Source organism: Xiphophorus couchianus, chromosome 15, assembly GCF_001444195.1.
Source record: "Xiphophorus couchianus chromosome 15, X_couchianus-1.0, whole genome shotgun sequence".
Classification (NCBI taxonomy): domain Eukaryota; kingdom Metazoa; phylum Chordata; class Actinopteri; order Cyprinodontiformes; family Poeciliidae; genus Xiphophorus; species Xiphophorus couchianus.
Window position 1 is genome coordinate 4124963 of NC_040242.1, and position 21483 is coordinate 4146445.

Here is a 21483-nt window from a genome sequence, read left to right on the forward strand (position 1 = left end):
TGTTTTTGGTTCTGAGCTCGTCTTCATCAGCGCCGTCCACAGACCCAGAACCGGACCGCGTCCTGCTGCAGGCGGTTCTGATGGACGGAGTCCGATTCCCCGCCGAGAATCTGAGCATCAGAGCGGCAAAATTGTGTCAGAGAGAAATTCTCTATAATGGCTCAAAAGGGAGACAGACTGAGCCGAGGGAACTGGACCGAGGGTTCTGATCCAACCGGATCAGTTACTACAGCTGGTACCACATCCAGCACCAGAACCTCCAGAAATCAGCTGCAGTTTCTTACAGGATGAGGAATAAATTCATCCAATAAATTCATTATTTTATTTCTGAAATAAAACCCGGAGCCAGACGGAGCGATGAGCGGATCCGGTTCTGACAGGTTAAGATCCAAACCGTCTCAGAGGCTTTGAGCCGGAAACATCTCGGCCCGGGAGGAGCGAGTCTCAGCAGGTGGGCTGCGGGTCTCAGCAGGTGGGCCGCGGGTCGCACCGCTGCTCTCCTCCTGCTGACCCACTCGCTTCGCTCAGCCATCGGCTCTCTGCTCCGGTTCACAACGTTTTCAGCAGTTTAAAATCAGACAATAAAAGTTTTACTGTCCAGATTTCAGAGGTTTTCACTCTGAAGAACTGATGAAACCCAGAAGCTGGGCTGTAATCGGGCCGTCAGCCTGTGGTTCTGCAGGAACCTTCGGGTCAGCAGCAGCTCTGGAGGCTCTCAGGAACATCTCTCTGCTGCCCAGCAAGTCGATAGAAACGTTTGGGCCCAAAGCCAGAAAACCACTTTGGGAAACCCGACCCTCCTCAGTGGAGATCTGAGGCTATTTTGGTTCTTTTGGGTCCAGAAAAAATGTTTGTGCTCCAGTATCGGATCTCTGGGTGGCAGCAAAGCAAAAAGTGACGCAGAAACAGCTAGAAGAATCTGAATCATGAAACTGCTGTTTGATTTGATGCGATGAGAAAAACGTAAGAACCGACATCATCATTCATTAGTATGAAGGGTGCTTTATAAACATGATTGATTGATTGATTGATTGATTGATTGATTGATTGATTGATTGATCTGTAACCAGCAGAGCTGAGATTCATGAAGCTGCTCAGAGAAACATGAGGAGGATTTCAGGCTCAACAGAACAAGAAAACATCAGCAGATATTCACTGCATCTGACGGGAGGAAGGAAGGAAGGAAGGAAGGTGGGAGGAAAGGAAGGAAGGAAGGAACGAATGAAGGAAGGGAAACAGAAGCGAAGATGGACGGATGGATGTCTACTGAGCATGCTCAGACCAGCATGCTCTCCTCCTGTCCAGTCTCAAACGTTTCCTCTCCTGCAGGACAACTGCTGACCCCAGACCTCCCGTTCAGCTGTGGACTCACTGGTTCTACTGGTTCTACTGGTCTGTGTTCTACAGCGGCGTGGCTTCAGAGAAACATCAGCGCCACCAGAGACGTCCTCTGACCCGAGGCTCTGCGGTGCCGTTGACGCTCCACGGATCAGAGGACGCAGAGAGAATAAAACATGGCCGCCGCGTTTCCTCTTGAGGTTTTTATTCCAGGATGATGAAAACATGAAGGCAGAGATCTCACAGTCCCAACCGAACCAGGACCTGTTCTGATCGATTACCGGATCTGAGTCAGAACCGCAGTGAGGCGAGCACCGACCAGCCGGCCTCGTCTCAAACTCACATCTGACTGGAAAACAAACACTTTCCCGCATCACGCAGCCGAGAATGGAGGTCAAAATCTACATTTCAATGCTTAAAAACATTTTCTGATACCTGAATTTATTCATAGGATTTTCTATTTTTACAATCTGTCAGCATTATTATGCCAGGAAAGATTCATAAAACGCATAAAGATCAGATTTCAGACGAACGCTTTAGCTGCTCAGTGAGATATCAGGGAGTCAGGAAAAATGAAACAAATCAAGATTCATGGAAGATTCCTGCAGAAATGTGTCAGTGTGTTTTAGCAGAAAACCGAAGCTTTATGTTTTACACAGAGAAGAAGAAACAGTCAAATATCCAGCTCCAACATCAAACCACCTGAACCGGGTCCAAAACAGAACCAACCAGAGGCAGCGCTCCAAACGCTCCTCTCCTCAGATGAAGTGTTGGGTTGGCGTCAGCTGGAGCTGCTGATTCTCATCCTAACGTCTCGTTTCTCTCTGACCAGACAGAAAAGCATCAAACATTTTGGACGTCTGGAGAGAAACCAGGAGGCAAACCGACAACTCAGCTTTTATTTTCCTTTACTGCGTTAGTATTTTCACTAAGGTTGAAAATGTTCAGCTTAACTCACCTTTCTGTCATTTTTACTTAATATTGAATTTAGCGTGTTAGCATTAGCTCCTGCCATAAACCATGTTGGTACAGCGCTTTAGCGTTAGCGCAACTAACTTTAGCCACCTTAATCACCTTCTATCTAGATTCAGTTGTGTATCAGGTCAGAGGCTGCAGGCCGCTATCTGCCGCTTCACGCTGAGAAATGAATAAATCTGAAGTGTTTCGTCTCCGTTGTTGTTGCAGCAGGAAGTGAGCAGCTCAGCGAGCGGAGAGGCAGCAGCGGCTTCGCTCTGCAGGGAGCTGCAGGCTAATCCAGCCTTCACACATCTGCAGATGAAAGCACAGCGACTCTCCTTCAACCTGAACTGTACTCTGACAGATGCATGCTGGGAAATCTGCTGGTTAATGCAGGTAACAGCCTAAACAAATCCTGAAGCTCGTCTAGTTTACATAACAGATACCGTATTTGATTTTTCCATTTTCTCTGCAGCAACAAACCAGCAGGTTTCATTCAGCCTCAGCAGGATCTTGACTTTTGCTTTGGGGTTTCATGTCGATCAGAAGTCTGATTCCGGTCGCATTTAATTAGTAGCATCAAAAAGTAAAAATCAACAACTTTTCATCAGACTTGTCGTCTCCATCAATCGTTGGATCAACCCAGAGATCGCGCTAGAATTTTCTGTTCTCCATCATTTTGACTGACAGCATTTTTAAAAATTGGTCAGGTAGTAAAACCCAGCAGTTTTAAAAACCTGCAGCTTTAAAAACCTGCATTTTTAAAACCCAGCAGTTTTAAAAACCTGCATTTTTAAAAACCTGCAGTTTTAAAAACCTGCAGCTTTAAAAAATCTGCAGTTTTAAAAACCTGCAGCTTTAAAAAACCTGCAGCTTTAAAAACCTGCAGCTTTAAAAAACCTGCAGCTTTAAAAACCTGCAGCTTTAAAAAACCTGCAGCTTTAAAAACCTGCATTTTTAAAAACCAGCAGTTTTAAAAACCTGCAGTTTTAAAAACCTGCAGCTTTAAAAAACCTGCATTTTTAAAAACCTGCAGTTTTAAAAACCTGCAGTTTTAAAAACCTGCAGCTTTAAAAAACCTGCATTTTTAAAAACCTGCATTTTTCCTCGACGCGGCCGTCGCGGGTGCGACTCCCGGACCCGACGACATTTGCCGCATGTCTTCCCCCTCTCCTTCCCCGTTTCCTGTCAGCCCACTGTCATATAAGGGACACTAGAGCCCACAAAAAATGTTTTTACCCTGGAGGGGTAAAAAAAAACAACCCCCCCCCCCCCCCCCCCCAAAAACCCTGCAGTTTTAAAAACCCTGCAGTTTTAAAAACCTGCAGCTTTAAAAAACCTGCAGCTTTAAAAACCTGCAGCTTTAAAAAACCTGCAGCTTTAAAAAACCTGCCTCTCTCCACAGTTTTTCTCCTGCTGCTCTGTGACATGTCAGCTGATCTTCACGGCACCAACAGGACGCCTAATGTGACCCGTTCGCTGTGTTTCACCGCTGAGAAGAAAAGGTCCACTTGTTTGTCAGGCTGTCACAACATGACACACACACACACACACACACTACCCTGCATCAGGTGTGAGCCCATAATCAGCCAGATGGAGCAGAACCCCTGAACCCCGCGGCCCAACCTGACAGCTCCAACCTCTCAGGATAAAAATAGTAAATCTGCCAATTAGATTCTGCTCAGAGAGGCGAGCGGCGCTTTGACTTCTGAACCGAGTCGTCTCAGCTGAATCTGAATCAGGGCGGATTCAAATACAGGAAATCTTCTCTTCCCTGAAGGAAACTCTGGATGATTCACTGACCCACAAAAAAATCCAGTTTTTACAGACAGGAAAAGTTTTATGGTTCCTGTCAAACCAAAAGATAAAATGTAAAATCTCCTAAAGCCACCAGGCTCTGAGCTCCTCCAGGTGGAGGCGGCGATGCATTCACTGACCTGATGAAGAATGCGGCCGCACCAGACGGGGCCTGGCTGGTTTGGGTGGCGATGCTGTGGGCCGCTGGTTTCACTGGGACATCCTGGGTCGTCACGGCGACACGGCCCCGGCCCGACGCCGAACCCTGAGGAGAGAGAAGAGGAAACGTTCCTGATGTTCAGACGACGACTCTGGAGGTCCAGGAACAGGAAATGCTCATTAACCAATAATCTGGCTCTGGTTGATCACTAATTATTGGTTTCCATCTTATTCTGGTTCAATGTTGGGAGCAAACATCAGAGCTGCTGGTCAAGATGTTTCTGTGAGAAAAACAGGTGAGTTTTAACGCAACGCCAAAACAACAACGACCTGAAGTTGGTCGCCTCCATGTAGAAAATGCAGATCTTGGCTCTCTGGAGGAAGACTGGCCTCTGATGTAAGGCACGGTGGAGGCGGTATGATGACTGGTCAGCAGCTTGTGGTCAGTGAATCCATCAGGATCTCCTCTGTCTATTAAATGATTCATCTGATGCTCATGAACAGAGCAGCTGCAAAACGACAGACTGAAGTTGTTCTAATGGTCCAGTTCAGTGGTTCTGGACCCGTATGGATTACAATAAAACCACCCAAAAAATAAAAACTAAATCAACTGGTCACATCGTCCAACCAGACAGAAACCTAAACACACATTTTGTTTTCAAACTCCACTGGAGTTTATTTCACCCTTCATGTTGCAACAAAACAAACTACAAACATCTTTACAGTCAAACACTTTAACTGTGTAACTGTTTTTTTTTTTTTTAATTCATCCATACTGCTTCCCGCGCCCCCCCTGCAATGCCACTGCATCCCCCCTAGTGGGCACGCCCCACACTTTGGGAACCACTGGCCTAGTCAAAGTCCAGACCTCAAACTAATGAAAATGATGTGGTGGAACCTCAGAAGCTAATATCTGCCTCAGTCTTAGATTAGATTATCTCTGGATTTATTCCACTCTCTTCTCCAGTTTGTTATTATTTCAACTGTTTACTTTTAGTTTTGTCAGTTTTTTCTCTCCGTAGAAGCTCCACCTGTTCTGCGTTCTGATTGGCCGTGGTCACTTCCTGGAGGAGGGATTCGGCTGACATGATGCTGCCATCAACTAACTGTTCTCTCCTGCTGTGGTTCTTCTGCAAGTTCTGGTTCTGGTTCTGCTGGAGGTTTCTTCCTGTTACAGGAGAGTCTTTCCTCTCCACTGTCGCCCCCTGCTGGTCAGGATGAATAAACGGTTCAATCTGCTGGTTTTCCTGGAGCAGAACCGTTTTGATCCGTTTCTTCAGGAACATTTCAGTCTGCAGAGTTTTCCTTCCTCTGATCTATTTTTGGGTTTTATTTCCTTCCTGCTCGGTTCTGTTTCTCTCCGGAGGCGGTTCTGCTAAATAAACGTTGTCATGTTTCGGTTCTGCTCGGTTCTGGTGGATTGTTACGGCAGCAGGTAGCAGCCAGCAGGTGACGCGCTCGGCCGGCTAACAGGATTACAGAGAGAGCCGGCGGCGCGCCGACCCGCTGCCAGTACCAGAACCAGAACCACAGTTCATCTCAAACGTCTCTCTGCCTGCCTCTTTCTGCTCTCTGGGTTCGTTTTCATCTCCGGCCTCCAAACCTGCAGCTCGTCCAGGAAGCAGCCGCTGAGACGCTCAGATAAGCAGCAGCGCCGTGGAAAATGGACGAACACGACTGAGTGACAGACGGAGTCGAATCGGGAGAAAATGGCCTCATGTCTCCTTCAGTTTCTGTCATTCAAAGCAAAAGGACAAGCAGAGAGTCTGCTCTTAAAGGACGGCTCTTATCTCACAGCGGACAGACGCTGGGCGGCATTCAGGCCTGCAGTGATTCCTGTCTCACTTCCTGCTGCTCAGCCGATCCGATCCTCTGGAGAAAATGAGGCTGAAGCTTCATTCAAAGATTTAACACTCAAAGAGAAACATGGAGGAAATTATCATAAAAATACGTTTTCTGCAGCAGAACGAGATTATTCAGTCAGGAGAAGCAAACTGATGCTAAGCTACTTAAAGGTGCACCATGTAGAAAACACTGACCTCAGGTGGTCAGACTGGGTATTGCAACCCTGACAAAATCCACAGAAACAGAAAATGATCTTTAATGATCATCTACATTAGTCTGCATGCAAAACAAAGAGACCACCTGCTGAGCATGGTGGTGGCAGCATGATGCTGCCAAAGAGAATTTTAATGAATTTTGTGTTTAGAAAACAGATTTTCATCAAATAATCTCATATTTGGAATTTAAATAAATATTTTGTGATTTTCTTCTATTAGTTGTAAATTGTTGCTCAAATAATTTACAGAGGAATTTAATGTGAAAAATGAAGATAAATTATTAAAAACTTCAGCTCAATATTCAGATTCCTTTAAGGTTCAGACTAAAGAAACAGAATCTGTTGGTTTTTACAGAAACAGTTTTCTGAATCGGGTCAAAAACCCAACAGAAGCAGGTTCTGAGAGGCCGGGTTCACGGGTTCTGACGTCTGCAGGCGACCTCATCGCTCTGATCGATGACCTCATCGCTCTGATCGATGACCTCATCTCTGATCTGGATCAGTAACATCCAATCATTAATCATTATATAGTCTAATGACTAATTAATAAAATCTTCTCACTGTTTCTGGATGAGGTTCATGTCTGCAGCAGGAAACCCTCCAGATTCCCTCCAGGTAGTTATGAGCGTTCAGCGGCGTGACCGTGGCGAGCCCTTTGGCTCCGCCCCCTCCCAGGTAGGTGCTGTGAACGCCGCCCCACGGAGCTCCGCCCCCCTGCCGCTCCTCCTGCATCCACCTCTCCTGCTTCACCGGCAGCTCCTCCGCCTCCCAGGGGGCCGACGCGGCGGCGGGTGGGCCGCTGGGGGCGGCGGGGCGCGGCGCCATCTCCCCGCTGACGCCCAGAGCCCGACGCAGAGCCAGACGCCTCAGCTGCTGGTAGGCGGCGCCGCAGACACTGCAGCGGGCGTCGCAGGGAGCATGGCGGCCGCGGTGAGGCCACTGCAGGCGGTGCAGCTTATCGAAGACGAAGGAGGCGTAGGCGGGGTCCTGCAGGGGACACAGCAGATTTTATGTTGTCAAGACAAACATTTAGATTCTTCAGCTGGAGACGTGAAGGAAATCAGTAAAACCAGTAAAAACACATCAGCTTCTGGAAGTTAATATGACAGTAAAATGAACAAAAAGCAGCAGAAGCAGGAAAACGAGTTTTTAACTAGACGAAAAATCACAGCATCAACATTCAACATCTGAGAATCATCCTGGTGAACAGATTCTGTTTTCACCAGGTTTCATCCTGGTGAACACAAGTTTTCCTCTCCACAGTCGCCACATGCATGTTCACACTGCAAGAACACAAAGTCTCACCAAGAATTTCTCATCTTTCTTCTGCAAATATCTTAATACACTTACAGGAACAAGACAGGATAATTAATTTATCTTGATGAAAAATTTCTAGTTCAGCTGGCAGATTTTATTTACGACAGAAATAACCAGAGAGTGGAACTAGAACTTTTTATCAATATTAATTCATTATGTACTTAAACTCCTACAACCTGCTGAAAAGTTTCTTGTTCTAAAATATTTGCTCCAGAAATGTTGTGATTTTGTTTTTGCATCGCAGAATGAAAACTTCTGAAACTTCGTTTTCATTATCTTAGTGTGAGAAAAAAGCAAAGCAGTGAATCTGTTTGGTCTAAATGTTTGTTGTCTCCAGTTTTCCTGAGCGGTTCAACGTCTGCTCTCTTCCTGCAGCAGCTGCTCCGGTTTTTATCCAGTTTTATGTTTTCTGCACAAAGACGCAGCAGATCTGCCTCAGCAGATGCTGCGCCTGAGGAGAGCCGCAGCCGCTGCTGCAGCAGGACGTAAAACCGTCAGCGGCTGAAGAGGAGCTGCAGATTTACGGCCGGGCGTGTGCGCCGCGTTCGCCCTCCAGTCGACACTCGTCAGCCGAGGTCACAACAAGTGTCAGGGTGAAATAACTTCAGAGGCAGCAGCAGACGGAGGCAGCAGACGGTGACCTGCACATCCACAGGCTTTTATTCTGCAGCTTCTGAAGACTTTTACTACAACTGGCAGCTCAGTTGACCTCTGACCTGCAGACGGCGAGCTGCTGCCTTTAATAAGACACCAGGAGAGAGTTTGATAAACCGAGTTTCAGCTGCTGTTCCTCCTTCATCCAAACATTAAAAACCCTCAATAAACACCACGAAGATGAAAACAAAAAACAAACAACTTCAGTTTCTAACTAAAGTTTCTGGACTTTAAGGGGGTTAAAGTCAACCAGCTTCACAGAAACGATCTGGAGAAACTTCAGGATTTAAACGACAAGAAATGATTTCTGATGTTAAAATTAGAAAACGTTTAAACCTGAAGGGTTTCCTCTGTCGATGTCAGAACCGCTGAACTCAATTTGTTCTGAAAACCCAGTCAGACGATTCGCTCAGAATTCATCGGATGTTTGATGCTGAAGTCAAAGCGCCGCAGCGCAGCGTCGCGCAGCGCCGCGTCGTTCTGGTTTTATCTCTGAATACTCACAGCAACACGACATCAGGAGGAAAAGTTCCTGAAAAACGCTGCAGAAATATTTAATATCTGGTGAAAATATGATGCTATTTTTTTCCTTTTAATTTGTTCCTCAAAAAATTAATTAGATAATAAAAATAATACATTTTTATAATCTCATTAATTTCTGAATATTGAGGAAGAAAAATAAATTCGTTTGGAAAAATAATGAAACTGAACTATTGAACTGATTCCAACATATTTACGTTGTTATAAATTACAGTAATAATGTTTATGATCCTAATCAATTAAATTGAATTATTTAGATCAAAGTTTGAGTTAAATAGTTTGTCTATTTTATGCTTGTATATATTCAGCAGGCCCAAACTTCACATTATTCACTGATTTTTTATAAAACATTTCCAAAATATTCTAAATAAAATTCACTTCATGAACTCTAATGTGGACTCTTCAAAATAAGAGCCTCTGCAGAGTGAAAACCTGCATCTGATGAACTAAACAGAAATAAAGTTAAAACATTTTCAGGTTTTACCTCTGATTCCTTCGTCTGTTTGGTCCTGAAGCTTCAGCAGCTCTGAGCAGAACCGCCGACCCGAAGCCTTAAATCTGGCTGGGGTGGGTAGGGGGGGGTGGCAAAGGGGGCGGGGCTTTTGATCAATCCAATAAACATGAAATTATTTAAACAGATAATCAGATTTTTTTGTAGGAATGGGATCATAGATCTTTGCTCTTTGTTAAATAAAAACATCCAGTGTGTTTATTATTTTTGGGCTCAAATAAAACTGAAAAATATTTCAGATTTTCTCATCTATAAAAAAAGGAAAATGTAGTGTTTTCATTTTTAAGCCACTTCCTGTTTTTAATCCAGCAGGTTTGTTTTCTCCAGGATGTAATTTAAACTTTAAGTCGATCTGCTCCTAGTTACCATGACAACCAGATGATCACTTTGTGTTGAGCATTTTTATAAGTAGATTTTCATTTAGAAGTCGTAGTTTTGTGGTAATTTAGTCTTGAACTGTGGACAGGGGGCCGCAGAAATCATTCCAGGGAGCCGCAATTGGCCCGCGAACCGCACTTTGAACACCTGGATCTGGAGCACAGGTGTCAAACTCCAGACCTGGAGGCCCGGTGCCCTGAAACGTTTAGATGCGTCTCTGCTGCACCTGAACAGAATAATCAGGTCAGTAAGGTTCTGTTAAGGTTCTGGAGAACTTCTCCACACCAGGAGGAAATTAAACCGTTTCATTCCAGAGTTTTGTACATGAGGCTCAAATAAAACCTGCAGGACAGAGACTGGAGGACTGGAGTTTGACCCCTCTGTGTAGAGACACAGAGGTCAGAGGTCAGAGGTTCGTCCTGGGATGGTTCTGCTCCGGTCGGCCTGGTTCTGGACCGGCTGACTGGCAGCAGCAGAAATGAAAGTGACAAAACGCTGATGAAGAGTCTGAAGCCTCCTGAAGGCTGAACCCAACAACACACACACACACACACACTCATCTGGAGGTCATTACGTCTGAACAGAACCGGTTCTGTTCGGTTCTGATGGAAACATTTTTAAAGATTAATTTGATTTGTGGAAGAAAAATAGAAGATCTGCGTTAATCTGAGATAAAATATCTGATCAGTTTCTGGTTGATCAAACGGTTCACATTAGCAGAATCAGACATCAGATCCCATCAGATCCCAAACAGGAATCACTGCAACATCCATGGAGTTTGGAGAACGGTTCTGGTCGGGTCCATTTCTCAGATTCATTCATTCAGTTTAACTTGAACGTCAGCAGCGTTTTAAAATCTTCTTTTGAAGGTTTACTGAGAATCAGATCAATTAACTCCCAGGTCCTTAAATCTCATTTCTGTTGTGAAAAAGATTCTTTTTAATAAATTCAGCTTTAGATTAAAAATAATAATAATAAAATAAATTCTCTGAATAGCAGAAAAAAACAACATCAGAGAGAAGAAATCATTTTTATTCTGCTGATTTCTGTCTGTTGGCACATTAATCCTGAGAGAGAGAGAGACCGGTGCTAACGAGGCTAATGATGCTAACGAGTGTTTCAAGGTGCTTGACGGAGCTGCATTCGCTCCCTCAGCTCTAATCATCTCATTAATCACCAGCGGCGCGGCGGCGCGGCGGCGAGCGAGGTGAAGCGTCTTTCATCGAAACGCTTCCAGCAACCAAATCAGATTTTACTGAAATGAAACTCAGACTCAATGTTTCCCACCAGTAACAGGAAATCCTGCATCAACTTCACATTTTCAAAGGAAAAAAACCGAGTCGGATTCCAGCAATAAAACAGAAATTATTAAACCTGAAGAAAAATAAAGAAAAAGAATAAAACAGGAAGTGACTCAAAGAATGAAACAGGAAGTGACTTGTATAAAAATCTCGTTTATTTTCTGATCCGATTTTCTTTTCTGTCCCTAAAAACTGATTGATTTTTCAAATGTACTCAGATATTTATAGTAGAAACTGTTTTTGCCGGGTTCTGATGAGACAGAAAGTTAAATATAAATAGGAAACAGTTAAGGTCTGGACTTTGACTAGGCCGTTGCAGCACATTGATTTTTTTTTATCCATTCTTTCTTTTGTATATTTGCTTCTTTGTCCTGTTGACCCAGTTTGGTCCAAACTTCAGCTGATTAACGGATCAGGGTCCTGGTATGTAAAGAAAAGCCCACATCATCACACTGCCACTACCGTGTTTGCCAGTCATTATCAGATGCTTTTCACTGATTATTGGTTAATCAATATTTTAACTGCAGTCATTTATTCCATTTTGCTCCTTAGTCGTTATAAAACAACATAAACATGTTTATATTTTATAAATTGTTTAGTGGATCGTTTCCTGTCTGCAGTCGGGCCCTCTGAGGCCCCGGGGCCCCGCCGCCGCCGCCGGCCCCCACATTGCTGATTAAACAGGCTGAGAGGATTAAGAGGAAGCAGCACCTGAGGTTTTATTGCTGTTTGCTTTAAGGGAGGAACTGAGCAACAACAGGGAAGGACACCCAGGAAAAACGGAGGTGAAGGTTGTTGAAATGAGTCCAGCTTTTATTCCTGTGGGGAGAATCTCCTTATTCTGTCCTCTACAGGCTCCTGTAGTTGCTCCCGTGACCCTAAAATATCAAAGCTGAAGTTTTCAGATTTCATTTTTAAATAAAACATCCAAATGATTAATGTTCCCACAGAGCCAGGAGCGGTTCTGTTCGCAACAATAACCCAGAGAACACAGACACTCAGATGGATTTGATTTGGTTCTGATGAGAAATCAGAACCGGTGTCATCAGAACCGGACCCTCGCTGCAGCTTGATGGACTCTGAAGCTCGTTATCGTAAAGCGGAGCGACCCGGCGCTCGGTTCGGTCGGGCTGAAGGCGACTCGTTCTGGCAGAGGAACGATGGATGATCGGATCAGAGAGTCGTTACAGTTTATAAATTATTCTTGATCATCATGATGGAGAAAGTTCTGCTGGTTCTGATTTCTTCTTTTTCTCAACTTTTGTTCTTCACTTCCTGGTTGAATCGTTTGGGTCGATTTTCCGTCTGCAGCTGGAAGGATTTCTGATTTTACGTTTTCAATTCCAGCAAAGGTGAAAATCTTATTAAAGTTCTGCTCGTTAATAAGAGCAGAACTTCTCCAACATATTTTCACTCAGGTGAAAAAGTATTTGGTAAAAACCTGAGCAGCTGATCAAAGTATTTTATAAATACTATATTTTATAAATTGGCCAATCAACACAGAGCAAAATATAAAGTTATGAATCAAAATGAAAACAGCTGATTTTGTAACATAACTACAAAACAACACAATCAAAAGAAACATTATTCCTGATTAATTTATTTCAATTTTCAAACTGATGAAACTTTAAAAAAAAAACTGCAGCTGTTTGTCTGTCTGGTGAATTTTTGGTTAAAATATGTTTGTTTTTCATTCAGTGGGAAGAAAATCCTGAAATTTTACTCAAGTAAAAAGTAAAAAATACTTTATAATGAAATTACTCTAGTAAAAGTACTTCTAAAAGTACATGTTTTCCAAAAACTACTGAAGTAAATGCAGCTAGTTAATACCCTCCTGACTTTCAGACAGTAACCATGGCAACAAGGTGTTGTTTTTACAACCGGAAACAGTTCAACGTCTCAAAAGCTCAAATAATCAAAGAGTCAGAAATGAGAAACTCTTCCATCCGTCATACCAGGCTCATCCCCTACTCCAACATCTCTCTGGTTCTCTAACCATACAGACCTGCAGGACGATGAAATGAGTCTCATCATCAGATTTCATGAGGAGGAAGCAAATGAGGCGCATTAGCAAAGGGTAGTTGTTCCTTTATTTTGCAGAAAGGAGAGAAAAAAGCACCAAGATACCAATCAACCTGGTTTAAAACTTTTGCACGGTGCCGTCTGTGTTCCAGCAGATTCATCCTTTAAAACAATGTGACCAGACGCTGCAGAGTGAGGAAGTAAAGTCAGAGTCAGCAGAAACAGGGAGAGCGTGACCTTCAGCTGCAGCTAATTACAGTTTTTACTTTAATTAGGCCGCCACACACCAGTGGATTCATCAGCAGCAGCAGCAGCAGCAGAGAGATGAAGACTGACAGCAGGAAGGAGGGGAGCAGAGAGGATGGTCCGTCCGTCCGTCCGTCCGTCCGTCCGAGACGCTTTAAATGTTCTGGATCAAAACGTTTCAACAGAACGATAACCGACCCGATGATTCTTCATTCGGGTCATAAAGTTTCCTCGGTGCTGACGATGCTTTTACCGCAACTAAACTGAATCCGTCACTCCTAGGTCAAAGGTCGCTTCAGGGGTTTCATTGATTTTTCATTTTCTCTTCCAGATGATAAAAATAAAGCAGTCAGTACCACAGCTTGGAGATCGCTGAGGTCAGGACCTTCTGGTCAGGAGAAAAAACCTCCTGAAAGGCTGAAGAGTCTGGATGGTTGATGGTTGGTGGTGGATGGTTGATGGCGGACGGTTGATGGTTGATGGTTGGTGGTTGATGGCGGAAAGGTTGATGGTTGGTGGTGGATGGTTGGTGGTTGATGGCGGACGGTTGATGGTTGATGGTTGGTGGTGGATGGTTGATGGTGGATGGTTGGTGGTGGATGGTTGGTGGTGGATGGTTGATGGTTGATGGTTGATGGCGGATGGTGGATGGTTGGTGGTGGATGGTTGGTGGTGGATGGTTGATGGTGGATGGTTGATGGTTGATGGCGGATGGTGGATGGTTGGTGGTGGATGGTTGGTGGTTGATGGCGGATGGTGGATGGTTGGTGGTGGATGGTTGATGGTTGATGGCGGATGGTGGATGGTTGGTGGTGGATGGTTGGTGGTGGATGGTTGATGGTTGATGGTTGATGGTGGATGGTGGATGGTGGATGGTTGGTGGTTGATGGCGGATGGTGGATGGTTGGTGGTGGATGGTTGATGGTTGATGGCGGATGGTGGATGGTTGGTGGTGGATGGTTGGTGGTGGATGGTTGATGGTTGATGGTGGATGGTGGATGGTGGATGGTGGATGGTTGATGGTTGATGGCGGATGGTGGATGGTTGGTGGTGGATGGTTGGTGGTTGATGGCGGATGGTGGATGGTGGATGGTTGATGGTTGATGGTGGATGGTTGGTGGTGGATGGTTGGTGGTTGATGGCGGATGGTGGATGGTTGGTGGTGGATGGTTGGTGGTTGATGCGTCTCCTAAATGTCCCATGAAGGACAGAGACGCTGCTGGGGACATTTTGGAGGTTTTACAGGAACTCTGAGAAGGATGACCAGGAAGTCTTCCAGCTTCTGGAGACCAACTGAATAATCTTTGAGGAGGATTTTCATGGGTTTCATTAAGATCATGAAGTAGATCTGATCTTTAGTCATGTTGATGTTCAGTATGACCAACTCCAAGGAACCTTGAAGTCCAACGTTGGAGTTACTGAATCTCTCGTCCCTGAAACTGCTGACATCCTTACCGCCCCTGGACTCTTCTTCTACTTATCTGGGTCATAAAATATCAGCATGGTTTAGCTTGTGGTTCCTCTGACCCAAGACATCCACTGGACTAGAGAACAAGAATAGAAACAGGCTCCAGTTTGGTTCTCTAAAGGAGGTTTTGATGATGGGTTGGTAGATAAATAATCAGTTATATCTTCAGTAGGAAGGCCAAGGAGCGAAGGAAAGTCCAAAAATCAAATCATCCTTATCATCCCAGATTAAAGGTTCAAGTCTGATCAGTCTTGATACTAGTAGTTTATTTTGGTTAAAGCTCCATCTAGTGGAGCAGAGAGGAGCTACATGGTGAGATGTGTTCAGATGCAGGCTGGCTTTGCAGACAGTAACTAGTTGAGGAAACATTAGTTAAAACTGTTTCTCCTCCTGCAAATCTTTAGAAAATGGCAGCTTGACCTTCCAGTGTTTCGACAGAAAGTTCTGCAGTGAGACTGGATGGTATTTACAGTCAGGACTCCGGTTTTAATGAGTCAGTTGACATTTAAACTGTTTCTTTTCCCACTTTCAGCTGAATCCAAGCCAGGATGATGGAATAGCCTGAAAGAATCCAGTAAATGAAGGTAAATGTTATCTCTGCAGCCCACTGGAGTGTGTGCAGCACAGCGAGCAGCTCAGAGGGCGAGAGAGCATCAGATGAAGCAGAGCGAGCGAGAGAGCGAGGTCGGTTCAGTCGGAGCGAGAGATCGGAGCGAAGCCTCGACGTGAGCAGCTCCGATGTTCACGCTTCCCCTCAACAACCTGACAGAGCGGCTCAGCGTCAAACACCGAACCAAACCCAGCAGATACCAGAGAGTCTGGAGGAAAATCCCCACAGAAACTCTGAACAAGAGCAGCTTCTACAAAACAACTACCATGGCAGAGGTCATGCTTTTCAATCATAAGTAGCAATTTTTGGGCTAAAAACCAGAAGAAACACAGTTAGACTTCATTAAATGTGTGTTCTGTATGTTAGTTCCTTATTAATTGATATTTTATGGACATATTGATCTGGTTGTCAGATATTTTAGCTAATAAAGAAAGGTTGAAGGTGGAGATAAAGACCAGGAGTTGGGGTTCAGTCGTTTTCTTCATGTTCTTCGTCTTGCCAACAGCTGCCTGCTGTTGAGATGTTTGTCTAAATGTTTTGTTACAGGAAGCCTAGCAGAGAAGCATCGTCCCTCCAGGGGGTCCTGGGTCTCCCTCTGGGTCTCCTCCCACTGCGACGTGGCCGGTGTACCTCACCAGACAGGCGTCCATCCTAACCAACAATCAGAACCAGACGCCCAAGTCAACTGGATCGTCTCCAGGTGAAGGAGCAACGGCTCTACTCCGAGTCCCTGCTGGATGACCGAGCTTTTCATTCTGTCTCTAAGGGACAGAAAACTCCTGTCTTGTATCCATGATCTGGTTCTTTCGGTCCTGAAGCTCGTCACCATAGATGAAGGTAGGATCACAGATCGACTGGTAAGTCAGGAGCTGAGACTCTCTCTCTTCACCAGACGACCACTTCACCAACCGCATCAGACGTTTGCAGATGGCGCACCAATCATCTACCGATCGTCTTCTTACATGAACAAAACCCAAAGAACTTTGTTTTCCCACCTGATAGTCCGGTAGACTCGGTTCGATTGGGAACAAAGTTGCAACTTTTGTTTTATTTTCAGCTGCTGCGGTTCACTTTCACACTGCGAGGTGTCAAACCAACCAAACTGAGACAAACCAGTTTCCCTCATCCTGACCCAGAGAAGGAGGCCTGGAAAGAACCGGTTCTGAGGCTGAGCAGCCATTGTTCTGATGGTGGAAAGGTGAAAACATGTCTGAGTTTAAAGTCTGTAAAGTTAAAAACCTGCTGAGTTGCTGCTTCTTGTTTGACTTCATGTTTCTCTGACCTTCATTGATGCGGCGTCAGTCAGAGCGGCAGCCTGTCTGTTCAACTGCGACGCCATGATGTGGCAGCGCTGACACAGTCTCTGCTTCTCCTCCTCCGGCTTGCCGTAGCTGCTCAACTCGCCGGCTGACAGCGAACCTTCGGGGTTGGGCCGCCGGGCGCAGCTCCTCCGGGCCTCGTCCTCCCCGCCTCCTGACGAACGCAGGCGTTTCCTGCGACATGTGGAGCCCAGAGGCAGAGGAGTCTGCCCCTCCCACACCTGTTACCAGAGAGACAGGACAGTTTTCAGACAAGAGGATTTTATTCTAGTGGACACCTGGTACTCACAGGAGTTACTGGACTACAGTCACCTACAAATACTTGAGACGTTCCCAAAAAAACCACAACTTTCCAGCTAAAATTAGAGATATTAGCACTTTATGTATATATCGTCGGTGGGACAGATAGAAAGAATGTCAGATTGGTAAATCTCACAAAATGACTGAAAATTATAACCAGCTTTTGATTTAGTTCTGCAGAAATTCCAATATCTGAAAGATATTTCGATCATTTAATGTCATGATTAGTTTATGTTGATATAAATTAATAATTGATTTCTTACCAACATCAGTATAGAAATTAAGAAATCTTACCAAATTAATGACATAAAGTTGAACTTTTAATGATTTTGACTGATTGTTCCCAGACAGGTCTGTTTACACCTCATGAAGGTTTTATTTTATGGTAATAAAGAGTTGAATCCTCACCGTGTACCTCCTGTAGTCCGGCCCGCGTCCCGGCGCTCCGGTCCAGAACTGGGAACACATTTCAGTTTAAAATCCTCCAATCGGACCTGAACTCTTCGTCTTCTCACTGCATCAGACGAGATGCGGCTCCAGCCTCTGATCAAATCTTTTAACTCAGCAGAATGAAGGAGGAGAGGTTCTGACGGCTGGGAGGAGAACGGCGCCACTGAGGCGTGAAGATTCAGACCCACAGAGTTACACAACCACTGAGCAGACTCTGCTGCTACACAACTCAGCTAATCGGTTAGCATTAGGGAGGCTAACTGGATCATAGCATCTAGATTTAGCTTGTTCATTTTCCATTTCTCCGTTTCCTTTATGTTTGCAACATCATCTTTACTAACAGCTCATTCAAAATGCTGCTGCCAGAGTCCTGACCAACACCAGGAACACTAAACTTTATCTGTATGTTTCTATGGTTATCTTTTACAAAAATAAAGTCAGCATCTATTCTATTGATGTTACTATAATAACATCAATATATGTTATTCTATTTTAATATTTGTAAGCACTGATCAGTGGCAGCTGTTCTACTTTCGTTATGCACATTTATGATGATAAACACTTTTAGTTGAAAATTTCAACATAAAAATATTCAGTTATTAAGGAGAGCAGAATCTAATCCAAAGATATTTGCACCTGAGTAGGAGAGTGAAAACATATACTGTCAAAATGTGAGTTTCTGGATTGAAAGTCGGTACAGAAACAGAGGGAGGATCTATGCTAACGCTCCTTAGTGCACATCATTCATAAATCATTTATTTCATTTTCATTGGTTTATTTTATTCTTTATCTGTTGCTGAACTTCCCGTTGATTTAATTTAAAATCATTATGGGATAAAATCACACAGTAAAGTGTTTTAATTGAACATCCTGTATATTATAAACAAGTAAATCTGAAGCTTAAACTGTGTTTGATTGTATTTCAATAAACTGTGATGGCCTTTAATCAAAGATAATCAATATTTTCATACTATTTCATACACATTTCTTTGTGATTTGTAGTTTTGTTTTGGGGTTTTTTATACTCAAAATGGCTGACATTTCCTAATTGGCATGACGCCGCCAGGCCCCGCCCCCATGCGGAAGTAGAACAAACCTTCAAACAGTGTTAAAATGGCAGAAATAGTGAAACTCGATGCATCAACAGACATTTTGTGAGTAATTTTTGTCTTATGCAACACTGAGACAAAGATGACCCGCAAGAAAATCCTCTACTCAGTCCTACATCCGGTCTGTGAGGTCATTTCCGGGAAACAATGAGAAACCCTCATTAAAGCCCAAATCTTTCTTAGAAGAAGAATGAAAGGCACAAAGTGTCATGAGTGTGAACCTGTTGGAGGCATTTTGTACAAAACGGGTTAAACATGATTTAAGTAAATGCAGAAGTTACTACAGCATGTTTTCATGCTGCCACGGAGCTACCAGTGCAATTTACACACAAAATCAGGCACAGCTACCTTCACAGCTACCTTCACAGCTGCCTTCACAGCTGCCTTCACAGCTGCCTTCCTGCATGATTCCAGACTCCGTTGGGTTTTCGGAAATGCAATAATTTGTTTTCCGCCTCTAAACGCTCCGGTTCGTCCCGCTCTGATGACGTAGGATCCGGTTTTTCTCTGAACCCCTGTAGCTCGTAGCGTGATAAACACAGCTGTACGTCGGAACCAAACTGGACCGCTGATTGGTTGGTTCCTGCCCAACCCACTGGGATGATTGACTGGCGTCTGTCAACTGGTTTCCATTTAAACCAGATTTATTTGTTTGTTTCCTGCTCAGGCTTAACGCATCGGTAAAACCTGCTGGACAAGTTATACTCTGAACATTTAATGCTTAAAATATTTCCTCTTGTTTGCTGACAAACTTCATCCTGGAAAGGAAGCAGATATTTCTGTCCCACTTTAGTTTAATTCTTTTCTCCACCTGAAGATCCTGGAAACAGATTATTTTCTGACCTGTTTAAAGCAGAATGACCAGTTCTTTTTTATTTGAACTGGTTCCTGAGAAGGTTTTCATATTTAGGAATGAGCTCCATCTAGTGGACAGGTGTTAGAAGTGCATCTTCCCTCCTGGTCAAACCGTTTCTGTCTCCAAACCCAAAAAACTCATAAAAACATGGAGGTGAAACGTCACTGACTGATGATGAAAATAAGCAGCTTTTTCTCCTGTTTGCACTTTTAAACAATTATATTTTACTTTTTTTAAATTTCACTTTATTTAAAGTAAAGTGAAGCGAAGCCGCCTGGACTGCAGGGTCCAACATCCAGACTCGGTTTGTAAAGTCAGAACCAACTGAAGAGATTTACAGATGAACTGAGGAGGAAACAGAACAGGAAGTGACGTCATGAAGCTAAAAACTAAATACTATAAACTTAAATTAGCCACAGACCATTTAGAAAAATCTGACACAAAGTTTGAATGATTATGAGAAGTCATTTAACTTAAGACATTCATTCATTTCTGCAGCTTGTTTTTGGTAGAAATAGAAGTTTAACTTTTCATGGATCGAATTTGATACAAAAGGCCAAACATGTAATAATAAATAATAAAAAGACAAATAAAGAAAACCTTTAATTATAGTAAAATCACACAAAGCTGCTGGTTTTCTGTGGTTTGTTTTAAGTTTCTTTTGGATCTCAGGTTCATTCAGGAGCTGAAGGACATTTTATTTCCTAACTAAACTGGAAGAAACAAACTTCCTCCTGATTAGACTGGAGGAGCTGGTTTTACAGGTGTCACCACGGTTACCATGGTTACTGTGTTGCCATGGTGACAGAGACATCAATGACTCAACTTTAAAAAACTTCAGCACTTCAGATTGCTGATCCGATCGGATCAGTTTGTTTAAATCCCTTCAGTTTCAACTTGAGGCTTTAAAAGTAAAAACTGAAACATTTTAACAGCAAAAACACAAAACATGCAGAAATGATGGTGAAGAGGAACATTTTATTGTTCCAAACATTAAAGAACGTTTTAGTGCAAATTACACAAACTTTAAACACTAATCCCTTAAAGATCAAGTTTGGCAAAAAAAAAAAACAGCAAATCAGAACAACGAGAGTCTAAAACTGTCCAGGAATAAATATGTTCAACATGATCAGATATTAATGAGGTTTTCTTTAGCTTTCAGGTCTTCAAGATCAGATTGTTCCTCAAAATCTCAATAAATTAGCAACATGAATTACATTTTCTGCGGTAATAATAATAAAATAAGACATGAAAACATTAATTATTCAATCATGACAAAGCATTAATTCACATTTAGGATCATTTCTGAACTGAGGCCTTTCAGGAATCAATAAGTGACGAGAAGAAACTCAAACATTCAGTTAAGATTGTAAAGATTTCACAAAACACAATTTCCTTAAACTTCCTTCAGTCGTTTTAAGGTTTTCAAGAATCTAAATAAAATCTCACAGAACCTGAATCCACCGGATTCCTCCAGAACCTGAATCCACCGGATTCCTCCATAGGTTCTGCAGACGTTCTCTCCTTGACCCGGATCAAGTGGTCCTAAACATTTCACAAGTGAGCTGACTGCTGTTGAACTATCTAGAACCACTGGACCAGAGAGGATGGGCAGCGCGGCTCCAGTCGGATCGGCTCCAGTCGGATCGGTCCGGTCGGGTCGGGTCGGGTCGTTCTCCACTGTGGCGTTCTGCTCCTCGTCTCCTCACTTTATACTGAAGCTCCCCACAGAGCCAGGAATGAGGTCCGGACCGGTCGGGCCTGAAGCAGGGAGGGGTTACCTGTCGGGCCGGGTTACCTGTCGGCTCCCTCACCTGCTCCACCTGCTCCACCTGCTCCTCCACCTCTGGACTCCAGATTTACTGTCTGAGTTTCATTCAGATACAAAATATCAAACTTCAGTTTCAGGCTGAAATGTTTCTAGTCAAACCAAACATTAAAACCTGATTTATTTGTTTTATCAGGAAGATTAAAGTCCAACTAAATGATAAAAATCAAACTTTAATGTTTGTTTTACTAAAACATGAAGAGAAACGTCGTTATTTTGTTCAGGAACAAAAGCAGCTTTTCCCACATTAAACTGAATTAAAAT